This window comes from Chelonia mydas, chromosome 3 (genome assembly GCF_015237465.2).
Source record: "Chelonia mydas isolate rCheMyd1 chromosome 3, rCheMyd1.pri.v2, whole genome shotgun sequence".
NCBI lineage: Eukaryota > Metazoa > Chordata > Testudines > Cheloniidae > Chelonia > Chelonia mydas.
In genome coordinates this window covers 147,197,628-147,209,820 of record NC_057851.1, presented here as the reverse complement: position 1 = coordinate 147,209,820, position 12,193 = coordinate 147,197,628, and the positions used below count along the sequence as shown (strand labels likewise).

Here is a 12,193-nt window from a genome sequence, read left to right as displayed (position 1 = left end):
ATTTTAATTCCACCTACAAAGAATAGCCAAATTAGCTTCCTGAAGTGTGACACCGTCTGGTTGCCTTAGGCCCAACATTTATGTGCAAAATCTAAAATAAATAGAAGGGATATAATGATTTGTTTTTCTTTTACTGAAAACTTTTGTTTGGACATAACTATATCCCAGTAGTGTTTCCAGCCCAAACGGTGCATGTGTTAGTAGTGTCCGTTTCACTATCAGTCTTTCACACAAGTAGTAAAACTGACCGAGTTTGTTTCTCTTTCTAAACTGATGCAGTTAGTAAACAAGCAGCTTAAAGAGTGAAAAGTAACTTCAATTTCAAAAATTCTTCCGGATTTAATTATCTAATGTTCTATAATTTGATGGGACTATATTTAATAGGACAATGCTTTTTTATAGCACAGAGACATAGGCCATAGTAAATAAATACCAACAGGTATCAATGCATAATTTGCAAAAATGCTTTGAAGTAATCTTTTAAATCTGAAAAAAGTTGCCCCAACAAATTCAGTTTGTCCTAAAATTGTGATTCAGCCTCTTGGCTTTTACCAGAATCTGTACATCACTGACACACATATTCCCTCAATCCTACCTTCAAGTCTAGGTTAAAAAAATTGTCGTTCATAGACTGATCCTCAAGTCAGACACTAACCACAAAAATTCACAAATCACAGTCTTCCTAAAGGTCCCAAGGATCCCCAGTTGGTCCAAGGGAAGACTGGAGAACCTGGAAACAGATTTTGCAAAGCTTAAAGGAATATGGAAAAAACTACATCAGGAGGATTGAATGCCTCAGGGGGCTGGTAATGGGATACAGAACCTCTCCCCACAAGGTCAGTGGGCCAAAATCAGCTGCAATAATGACCATCTGATGGCTGTTCATATGAAATGAGTTGGAAGAGTCTAGTCAGCTCCTAATGAATGAATGAGACGCTGCGTAAAGAATAAATAATATTGTGTGATAAGGTAGCACCCAGGGCCCCAATCTGCATTAGCAAGACACATATAGGCAAACAAGGCCCCTGATCCAAACAGCCCACAATCTAATTACCATCACAATTGCAACTAATTGCCCTGTTGCTAGCAAAGGATGAAACTGAATAGAGAGACTGAAGGAGACTCTTGGTACTGTAGGTCAGGGGGAACACAATGGTAAAGGGCAGGATGGTGGTAGTTAACCTTGTTATTGTCCAAGCTACACTGATTCTGTGGATAAACAGAGGACTTTGGTCTTCAGGGCTGTCTGTTTAGCACCTTCTACCAGAACTAAAAATTCACTTGAAGGAAAAATGAAAACAAAAAACCACGCTCACTTGTGAAGCTGCCCAGGCTTTGGGAAAGATAACTCCACTTCACTAGCTGGGAAACTTAACTGATTAACATGGGAGCCAATAGAGATACACTGGCCCCAGTTCCTCATGCACCTTTCTTTTCAAGTGAATACTGTGTCCTGCTTTTAGGGAGAGAGAGGGGAAAAAGAAGCACATCAAATCAAGTCCCTTCTCATTTTATTAAAGAATCAGATTGCTATAAAATATTTTGTTTTCCTACCAGTAGATAAAATTGTACCTTTAAAATGTTTTCCCCAAAAAGCCATTCATAAGCAAATGCTTAGTTTCCAGTTTGTGTTCTTCAGTCAGAATATTTTACTAGAACTAAAACAAACTCCCAAGAAGTGGGAGGAGAGAAAACTCCTTACCCTCCCTTGGTCTCATGTCTTTTACCTGCTAGCACATTGCAATATCCTGGCAGCTGTCTAAGTCAAGGGCAGTCAGAGCAAGGGTGAAGTGATAGATACAGTATTTATAAAACTGCCTCTGTAAGGGATTTGGGGTTTATTTTTTTTTAAAATGAAAAGTTCTTGTGTTATTTTCAGTTTATCTGGCATGTGCTTGGGCTTCATCAGCTGCTGAGACAATCTTTTCCAGAGAGCTGAAATTTACAATGCTTCTCCATGCACTTCCAGTGGATTTCAAAACAAACACATCTATATGATCATGCCTCTTAGTAGCCAGAGCTAGGTAAGGTTACATGTTCCAATATATTTAGAAAGAAGCTGCAGAGCTAGACATAATGAGGCATGCACACAACATTGGTTAAACCACAAAACGCCAGCCTAAAGCAATGTCTCTGACACCAGTGGGAAAAGCCGGAGGGGAAAATCAGAAAGATGACTCTCTGCTTGTCCTTAGCCCACCTTCCTATGCATGGATATTGCATTGATCTCCCATATTATGTGATGCCTATTCAGGTGATTCCTGCTCGCCCACCCCACCACTCAGCCTGCCAAGGACCAAATATGAGACCCAGGAGGAGAGACCAGAGCACAGGCAGCTGAAAATGATGAGCGATGAAGGATTAGTTACATTTCCTTTATGTTCCTCTTCACACATCGGCAGTTCTGCCATAAACACCTTAAAATAATAAATAGGACAGCATGAGAGTAAATTGGAGTCTAAAAAAAGTTAAGCTCCCCACTTCCAATGATGAAGTTGAGAGATGTGGCGGCACTGACTCAGCAACACCTTGGGCTTTTCCTTTTAATGGGGATGCTTTATAATCCCTGGTCTCTTGAAATTATCTGGTCACAAAAGGGAGTGGGGCTTCCAACAGAGTGTTTCCAGTTGGGCCCGGAGACTCTGGAAATCGCTCTGTTCTCCCTCCCTCACTTCGTCACCTTGGTCCAAAATAGCCTTAACCTGATGACCTTCTGGACATGCTGCAAAGCCACTACTTATTTGACAGGGGTCTGGGTTGGTTTTTTTTTTTGTTTGTTTGTTTTTGGAGGGGGGGGTGGGGGGGGAGTTTGATAGTATGTTCCTGGAATAGAGAAGGAGTGGGGAAGAGAGGGACTTTCCTGTTGCTTTGATTTATTGGCTGGCTGAGTTCATAGTTATTTGACTAGGATTATTTAATGATGCTGGGTGGTCATCATGTCCCTGCAAATTTAGTTAAATGTTAGGGCAGCTAAAAGCTTTGTGTGGGACTAGTTTTCATTGTTGTTTAACAAAATGATAAAATCAATCCTACATCCACAGACACTGGAGTCCTTGGGGAAAACTGCACGGGTGTGAGAGGATGAACAGAACTCAGAACCATAGGCTCTGCCAGTAGAGATGACTAAATACCAGCTGCACTATACCAGCCAGGAGATGGCATAATGAACCCCACATTTGACACAGACATATGTAAGCACTGGCAGATCTGATATAATCTATCCAGAAGGGTCAGTCAGGACTAGCTGCATTTGGGTATCTGCAGCAAAGTTATTCTTGGGAGAACCTAACCCTTCAATCTTTTTCCCTTACTGCCTCCAAATCCTTTTAAATCTCATCTCCTGGCCTTCATCTTCTCTGCAGGTCAATATGGTCTTGTAGCAGCACATGCCAATTATACATTAAATTCAGGACAGTCCCCTGAACTGCACAAGCAATTCGAGGCCCCCTCCACTATGAAATTTCCATAGACTCTTGGGGCAAACGTATATTCACACAAGCCACACAGGGCATCAATACACACATAAGCAGGCCTGACAACCCATCCAGTAGATGGCAGTGCTGCAGATTCATAGAAACAAATGTTGGGCTGGAAGGGACCTCAAATACACGTGTTACAATGTTTAAAATTAGACAGTCTAAATCCCATGTTTCTATCCTTCACTCACTCCTCTTTATATTCATAAAGCACTCCTTGTGCAAGATAAAAGGGGCTCAACCAAACTGATAAATAGAGAAACCCAAATCAAACCAATCCTGTTCAGTTTTATAAACTGATAGCAAATCTTAAAGAGCTAAGCAAGATGCTACTGATATACTGGCTCCTAGAGGTGGAAGTGAGCTACTTGTATTAGGAACTTGCAAAGAGAGCAACCTGGTAAATAAGAAATCAAGAGATCACATGAACAGCAGAGAGCAAAGCCAGATCCAACTGTTAGGTAAGCACCAAAAACCTTACAGTTCTCTTACTTCTCTCCAGGAACCCAAGGTTGTTCTCAGTGAAGGGCTGCTATGGAAAGCTATAGTAAACAGACTATGGTAGATGCAAACTTCTTCATTAGGAGCTTAAACAGGAAGACCTGCAAAACAAAGCCTACCAGTCACTGAGCAGAAGTGAACCAGAATTAGGAACTGAACTGTCAGCAACTAGCATAGTAATAACAGGTTTCAATCTGGCTAGACTCACAAGTTGGTGTCAGTGACAGCTTAATTGAATGTCAGACAAGAGTTCAGGCTTCATAGCAACTCCAAGGACATGGGCATCCTTTGAAGGGTACGGAAGAGTCCTGTGCTGTTTCAGAAAGTTCAGCATGGGTGACCCTAGAGGCATCAAAACTAGGGGGGAAAAAAACCATTCAAAGCAACCCAGTTTTATCTGTGCCAGGTTTAAGAAAACAGGAAGGACATCTCCAAATTTCAGAAATCATACACATATAGCAAATAAAGATGCTGCAATGCAGATGCCAGGATAAGATGTGATTCCATAGGCTTGCTCTACACTCGAAAATTAGGTCCGTTTAACTATGTTAGTTGTGCGAAAAATCCACACCCATGAGCAGCGTAGTGAAGCCGACCTAAGTCCCCGTGTAGACAGCAGCTTTGTTGACAGAAGAATTCTCCCATCTCTCAGGGAGGTAGATTACTTACACTGATGGAGAACCCTTCCCATTGGCATAGGCAGTATCTACACTGAAGACTGACAGGGGCACAATTGTGGCACTGTAGCATTTTAAGCATAGAGAAGCCGAGTACCTAGTGCAAAATAAAGCAGACCCTAAAGTAGAGTCTTATGGAAGATAAGTAGTAGCTGGGGTAAATTACTCTGGACTGTTTCAATTCCAGGGATAAATTGGGGACTTCAGTCTGAGGATTTAGTAAACTGGAAAACAATAACTGGATGAAAGTCATCTACACGTACTGATCAGTCACGTTGACCAAGAGAGTAGACAGGGAGATGCAGCTGATAATCATTTAACCTAATCAGTAGTCAGCAGAGGAGAGAGAGAGAAGTCAAGTTGTTATGGATACCCCCACCAAGCGAACAGTCTGGCTGCCAGGAGGAAGGTCAGCAGGAGGCAAATTCACCCCAGTGTTTGATAGCTTTATCTACATTCTCAACTAAACGTGCTGCACGAACCACTAAGTTTCATGAGCAGACAGAGAAAGTTGCTGCTGCATAGAGGTGAATCAATAGTCCCAAACAGAGGGAGATCCAGCCCTTGTAGTAAAGCTACCAAGACAACATTTTCTCCAGGGTATCCTAGCAACCAATCATTCAGGGTTTCTTTCCTGCTCCGGGATTAGTCAAGTAACTTACAACTTCACCTTGTACTTGTGGCAGCCCTTTCACCACCCTGAGAAGGCTCAAATATCCTACACAATGATAGAAGGACAGCAACACCTCCAGCTAAGTAATGCAATGAGGCAAACTGTTTAAAGCAGAGTAGTAAAAGAAACTAGAAAAGGAGTACTTGTGGCACCTTAGAGACTAACCAGTTTATTTGAGCATGAGCTTTCGTGAGCTACAGCTCACTTCATCGGATGCTCACGAAAGCTCATGCTCAAATAAACTGGTTAGTCTCTAAGGTGCCACAAGTACTCCTTTTCTTTTTACGAATACAGACTAACACGGCTGTTACTCTAAAAGAAACTAGATCACTGAAATGCAAAGTAAGCAGCACCTAGACAGCTGGCCTGTGCCCACTAGAGAAAGTAGCAAATCAGCATTATCTTTTAAAGAGAGAACAAACGAACAAGAAAATTTAGGGGAAAATCCTACCTTGGAAACTACACCATGTACCCACTTCTCATCCATGGATGACCGACTACCTGCCTAGTGTCTGAAAACCCACTACCCCTTGGACATGTTCTCCCCTAATGACTCTCTCAGAGCCTCTTGCAGTTCAGCCATGTGACTGCAGCTCATGTGCACCACCGCCCCAGCACACGGAATAGCGCTCTGAAAAAGTCAATGAAATGTGGTCACAGGGTGTCTGAATGAGCAGATTTCACAGTCATTCACCCTGTTTTAATCCGCTTTTCCTGTAATGGCTTACATTGAGGATTCAGAGAGACTGTAAATCCACCCCCACATCAAGTAGCAGGAGTGAAAGTTAGGAACCTCAGACTGTCATACAGCTCAAGACAGACCAGTACGAAAGTCACAGATCCCAATACAGACAGACACTTTGATTACCTTTGAATTTGATATGGCAGCTCAGACCCTTCTCTAACACACACATAATTGTATTAGTTATAGTAACATTTTGGTCCTATCCCAGACTTAGCTACCTCATAGGGGTGTGAATGTAAGTATTTTTAAACTCCATCCATGTGTATATATGGTATTTTATTATATGCTCTAACCTTTATTTTTATAGAGGGGTAAAATGAGACTCAGAATGGTTAAGAGACTTGTCCAGAACAATGCAGCATAACTGGTACAGCTGGGAACAGAACCTATTCTCAATGGCCACTTCACTCCCTGTCCTCTGCCTCTCCCTCCCCAATTCTAACCACTTGACAATATTTCAGACATGGAAATGGTATTGAGGAGTCAGGACTCCTTGGTTCTAGGTCTCCTTCCCCTGCACTAATCACTCGACCATATCTGAGACAAACTGTTTTCAGACTCAGTGGTCAACTTCCTACCTGCAACTTGGTTAACATTGAATTAAACCTTCTTGAAAGAAGCATGTGTCAGATATTCTAACAAACTTTTTAGATTAGGCACTATCCTTCCTCTTCCTTACCCAGGCTGAATCTACATATGCAGCACAACACACAACAAAGTGCCACCGACATTAAACATTTTGCACATTTGCTTTAGTAGCTGGTGTGTAGCACTATTTCTCTGCAGTGCTCAAAAACTTGTCAGTGGGTAAAACACAAGAAAATATCCATTAAAAATTTAACTCCTTTCAGCCATGAGTCTGGAATCTCATTTTTATAAGCAGGTTCTGATTTGATTGACAGAAGTTTTATTCTTGTAACAATTCAAATCATTAACCTACTTTTGTCCTCCGAAGCGCAAAAAATCAAGCCACTGAATAGATGCACCTACCTTTGGATGCTATACTGTAGAGGTTGCTGTATAGATGTATCATTTTTTTACCAGTTTATCACCATTAAGTTATTCACAAATGAGTTTTACCAACTTCCCTGGCCAGTTTACTGTGAATTGTTACCAGATGCAGCAACACCACCCTCTGTCTGTCACTGAGAAAATGGCATTTTATGGCAGTGCCTACCCTTCCAGATCTATCAATATATTTTATCTGAAACAAATCAACATCTATTCGCCACTTGCTTAAAAGCAGTTTAAAATCTGATGGCTTTTAAAGATGTTGTTGACAGCAATCTATCCCTTCTACAGTCAACTGCAATATTATTTAAAAATTGCAGAACATGAAATGTTTAACCTTTTAAAGTAAATGACAAGTCACTTTATTTCAAACACCTTAATATTTTTTAAGATTGCCCTCTTCAATCATCCTCACTACAAAAGCCAATTAGAGCTCTTACCAGCTTCCTCCCCACTACACAGAAGCACTCGCTGGCTTTCCCCTTCCAGCTCCTGCAGCCAAGTGTTAATGTGGAAAAGGGATTTTAAAATAGAAAGGAGCAACAAATGCTCGAGATCTACTTTACACTTTTATTTTCCCCTCATGTTTTCCCAGCTGTTCTGTTCAGAAGACAATATAAAAAACCCAACTGCCTGCAAAGAATATTAAAAATAAAGAGACTTGAAAGCTGCAGTCCAAAGAGGAGGATGTGACTTTAGTTTGACTTACCAATTTTATCCAGCTGTATGTTTTCCTACTTGCTTTTTACAGCAGCTGAGCTCAGTGCTCAGGAACGTCCATCCTGTGTCAGAGAGCCAGGCAGGAGTACTGATCTCCACGCTGGATGTTACTGCGTGAGCTGCAGATGGGGTGGTTGCGTGTGTGTGTGTGTACACTGTATTCGGATAAAGATCAAGAACTGTTTCCCATTCCACAGCCCAGCTACAGTGCTACAAGCTTTAGGAGGCAGGGCCTTCCTCTGCTACTGTGCTACACTTTCTTAAAGAGACAAGCTCCAGCTTGACAGGCAGTACCAATGAACAGACTCTTGAAAAAAAACCTGAATGGAATGGTGTTTGGAGCAGGAGAGGTGGGAGTTGGGTTCTCATTGTTTAAGACCTGGCTGATATCCATCAGGATATGAAATAGTTTCCTACATGGTTCATTAACAACAACAAGACTTTAGTCTTCCACGCAGCCTTTCATTCAACGCTGTCACAGCATTTTTCAAAGGTGGGTAGGAATTATTATACAGACAGGAAAGCTGAGACAGAGAGGTTGAGCTATTTGCTCAACATCACCTGGCAAATCTGTGGCAGAGATGGGACTAGAATGCAGGTCTCAACTCCAGATACCTGATCTAAACACTACAGCACACTAACCCCTCCCCCCACCCCAGTGAAGAATGGCTGACTATATACATACATGTTATCCCATTATCCAATCAGGGATGGCTGCAAGTGACTCACATTACATTGTCCTTAAAAGTATTTACTCCCTTGTAGGGTAGAGTATATTTTAACAAATGCAAACCTATAATTTCCCCGTTTCTTCACTCTCTCATTCTGAAAATAACTTTAGTCTGGTAGCGATCCACTGTTTCCAAGGGATTTTCTATTCCCCAGCTTCCCATCCAGGAGATGTGCGTGTTTTAAGTGTACCATACCTTAACATGGAAGGAGTTGCTCCCTCTGTTGATTAGGGGGCAAAGCCGAGAGTCCAACCCCAGTAAAAGTTACAGACAGAGTAACACTATGTTTCCAACTAAAGACTATGTTTATCCTTCCTTTCTTTTGTTCTTTTCCTTAATCACAAATATAAGTAATCCAGCCTGAAAGTACACGGTTTGCTCTTTGTATATGGAAAACACTGACTCTTTGTACAATAACTAAACAATAAGAAACCACCACCAACCAAAACAAATTATAAGAGAAAACTACATTAAAATAAAGTCTGATCGAGCCACAAAAAGGCAGGACATATTACAGTGAAAGAAAAAGCAACATCACCTGAAAAGCAATATCTTCAAAGGAACTATTTAGATGGGACAAAGTGGGGCCAATTCACGGCTGCCCTGTGCCTTGAGCAGTCATTTGCTCTAGTGCACAGTGGGTGTACAACATGTCTATTGCAGTGTGTTAGCATGTCACACCCATTTTGCACAATGGTGACAATTACAAAAGGTGCAGGGCACTAGTGACCCAGACCCTTCACAAATGGGCTCAGTGGATGCCAGCTAACCAGAGGGAAGGTGTGGTCTTGCACTGCAAGTTGAGAAGCCATCCAACCACACTATGAAATTATGAACTTCGGCACTAACAGCCAAGTGTTAAGCCACCAGGGCCCATCATCGCTCTTCTAGCCTGAGCTCTGCTACCAGCCTTGGCTGCATGCCGGAGAAAGTGTATATGATTTATACATTAAATTAGCATCAGTTACTCAGAGGGGAAAAAGGCCTTCCCATATCCCAGTTTCCACACCAGTGTGCTAGTCCTCTCCTCCCACGCATATCCTTGTCCGTTAGTTTTCCCACTCCCCATGCAATTAGTCCCCTGCTCCCAGCCCCTCAGCTCCTCCTCCAAGCTAGGCAGTTTTCAGCAGCTGCTGCTCTTCCCCTTCCCCTACCAGCTGTTCAGTGTGCCCAGCTCAAGACTCCTCCCCTAGCTTCCTTTGAGATCTCATTGGAGGTAAGGCACTGATTGACTAACAAGGGGAGAAGGCAGGGAGACCCAAGGTCCAGAGCAGAGGGCCTGGAGCCAGAGATTTAGCAGCGAGGCTGGAAAAAACCTGAAGCTTCTGGACAAAGGTCATGGGTTTGGCAGGTTTGCGTGCTACTAAGTCTCCCTTCTCACCCTGGCACCTTGTACCGTACCTATGCTGTGTGTTTACATAAGAAACTGCATCTCAGTCGCTCGTCATGAGAGGGAAACAAGAGACCATAGGGACCCCGACCAGGTTATACAAATCCCACACTGGACTCTCAGTTCAGCACACAACTGTGTGCAATATGTACAGAGCGAGATGGCAGAGCAGGAACATTGCCAAGTACAAATATTTGATGGGGATGTTCACCAAAGATGGAGAAGAATTACAGTACTGAAGAGGGGTAATCTCCCATGAGAAGGGATGGAGGCTCCACTGCAAGGCACTTTTACAACTAGACTGGCCAAAACACCAGAAACTGCCCTGTAAGGGACAATCCTGCACTATCCCCTTCAGAGGGACTGGATGATCTGGTACGTCTCCATTTCCAACATTTATGTGCCTAAGCATGGATTTGAGCATCCAAATGTGGGATTTGGCTGTTCTATTAATAGATCGTGGTCTGATGATTAGATCAGGACTCATGGGTTCTACTCCTGGCTTTGGGGGGGGGGGGGGGAGAATGGTGTTTAATGGTTAGAGAAAAGGACTGGGACTTAGAGGTTCTGCTTTCTGTTTCCAGCTTTACCACTAACTCAATGTGTGACACTGGGAAAATCTTCTAACTGCTCTGTGACTCAGTTTCACCAACTATAAAATAGATACCTTAAAACTAACCTACAACACTGGGTTGTTGTGAGGAGGAGTTAATTCATATTTGTAAAGTGCTTTCACAGCCTTGGGGAAGACAGAGTTTGGCTATTATTAAGAGCTCCTGCTGCCTCCCTGAAGACAGAGAAGTGTTCTGTTTAGCAAGGCAACAACCAATCCTATAGCCCTTACTCCCAGGGGTATCCCCATTGATATGTGTCGATACACAAGCAGCAACCGTATACTTTCAGGAGGAATGACTTATTTTAGATCAAGGGGTAACAATAAAATCAAGGAAAAGAATCTCTGAACAAGAGCTGTGTGTGTGTGCTTGCCTCTAACTCACAAACTCTGTCTCAACATGGCAGCCACCTCTGCAGATAAGCAGCTTCCTTAGAAATGTAAGGGTGCAGTATAAAACAAATGAGGTCAACAAAGAAATCAAGGAACTACTTAGTTACTGAGTGATTGGGTCCAAAACTATATATATTTTCAGGTTCTATACTATGACAACAGAATCTGTTATTATTCATGTATTTTTAGGATAACAGAATGTGAGTGAAATCATAGACCCATTGACTTCAGTGGATTCAGAATTTAACCCCATATTGCTTACTTTCTCAGCTGTTCCTGCTGCTTCCCAACCTGAAAATCACAATCCTGTGCTGAGGGCATTATGATCATTTCCTTAGTAATCAGGTTTGATAGCTCAGACAAGGGGTTATTAATCCAGATAGAGAAGAAACAGGATCATATCAAGTGATAAAGAAACAAAAGTTCAGTTGGGTCCATAGCGAAAGAAAAAGTCAGGGAGAACAGGCATTTTAAGATGATCAGTTATGCCATACACAAAAATAATTGATTCCACATTGAATGCCCTGCACAGGTTTCTGTGCAATGTCACACTGCCTTTGGAGATCTAAATTGTTTGTTCAGTCCATTCTCAAAACAAAGGGACGGGGCATTATTAATCTGAGAACAAAGGTGCCCATTGTGAATGGAACTCCAGTGCCAGGCTCCCTGCTCCAACCAGCAAGGAGATTAAACACCACAGCTCTATGGCCAAGGCTGAGTGCCATGCCTCACACTATCACTCGCAGGCTGCTACCAGGCTCAGTGACCCTCTTACTGCTCAATCACTGCAGGCTACAAAACTAGCAAGTCTTTATTTTAATCCCTTCTCTGCAGAGACTGATTCTGCATGTTCTCCTTTCTAAAACACCATGCAGAGCTATGAGTGTCTCCTGGCTATGCTGTGCTGAGTACATGCAGAAAGGTTGGTACTGCACTGCCAATGTGCACAACAATGCCAGTGAGGATGGCATTATGTTTCACCATATTGCCACCAGAAGTATCAGTTCCCTTGGAAAGGGCAGCACTGGGAAATATATTGACAATACAGACATTCATATAGCTTCATTTAGTTACCTGAACTCTTTTTATTAGAGGTGTTGGGACGAATCCAAAATCCAGATCTAAGGGTTTGATCCTGCTCCTATGGACTTTAATGGTGCAGGATCAGGGTCAAAATACCCCTGAATTTGGGAGGCTTGAGTTTCAGGTTCAAACGTTTCACCTTGACCCATCTCGATAAGGGATCAAACCTCAATCCCAGAC

General features: G+C 42.5%; 1 protein-coding gene across 8 annotated transcripts in view; it reads right to left on the bottom strand.

The window, feature by feature from the left end:
* DAAM2 (dishevelled associated activator of morphogenesis 2) overlaps nucleotides 1-12,193 on the bottom strand; it is a 240,039-nt gene that overhangs the window by 205,324 nt on the left and 22,522 nt on the right. Inside the window, exon 1 of one of the 8 annotated variants that reach the window (XM_043543511.1) lies at nucleotides 7,793-8,459. The exons of 6 other annotated variants lie outside the window; for them this stretch is intronic. The gene's annotated coding sequence lies outside the window, so the exon portion shown is untranslated. Of the gene's footprint in view, nucleotides 1-7,792; nucleotides 8,460-12,193 lie in introns of those variants that run through there. One more of the 8 variants, XM_043543513.1, reaches the window with a different exon arrangement.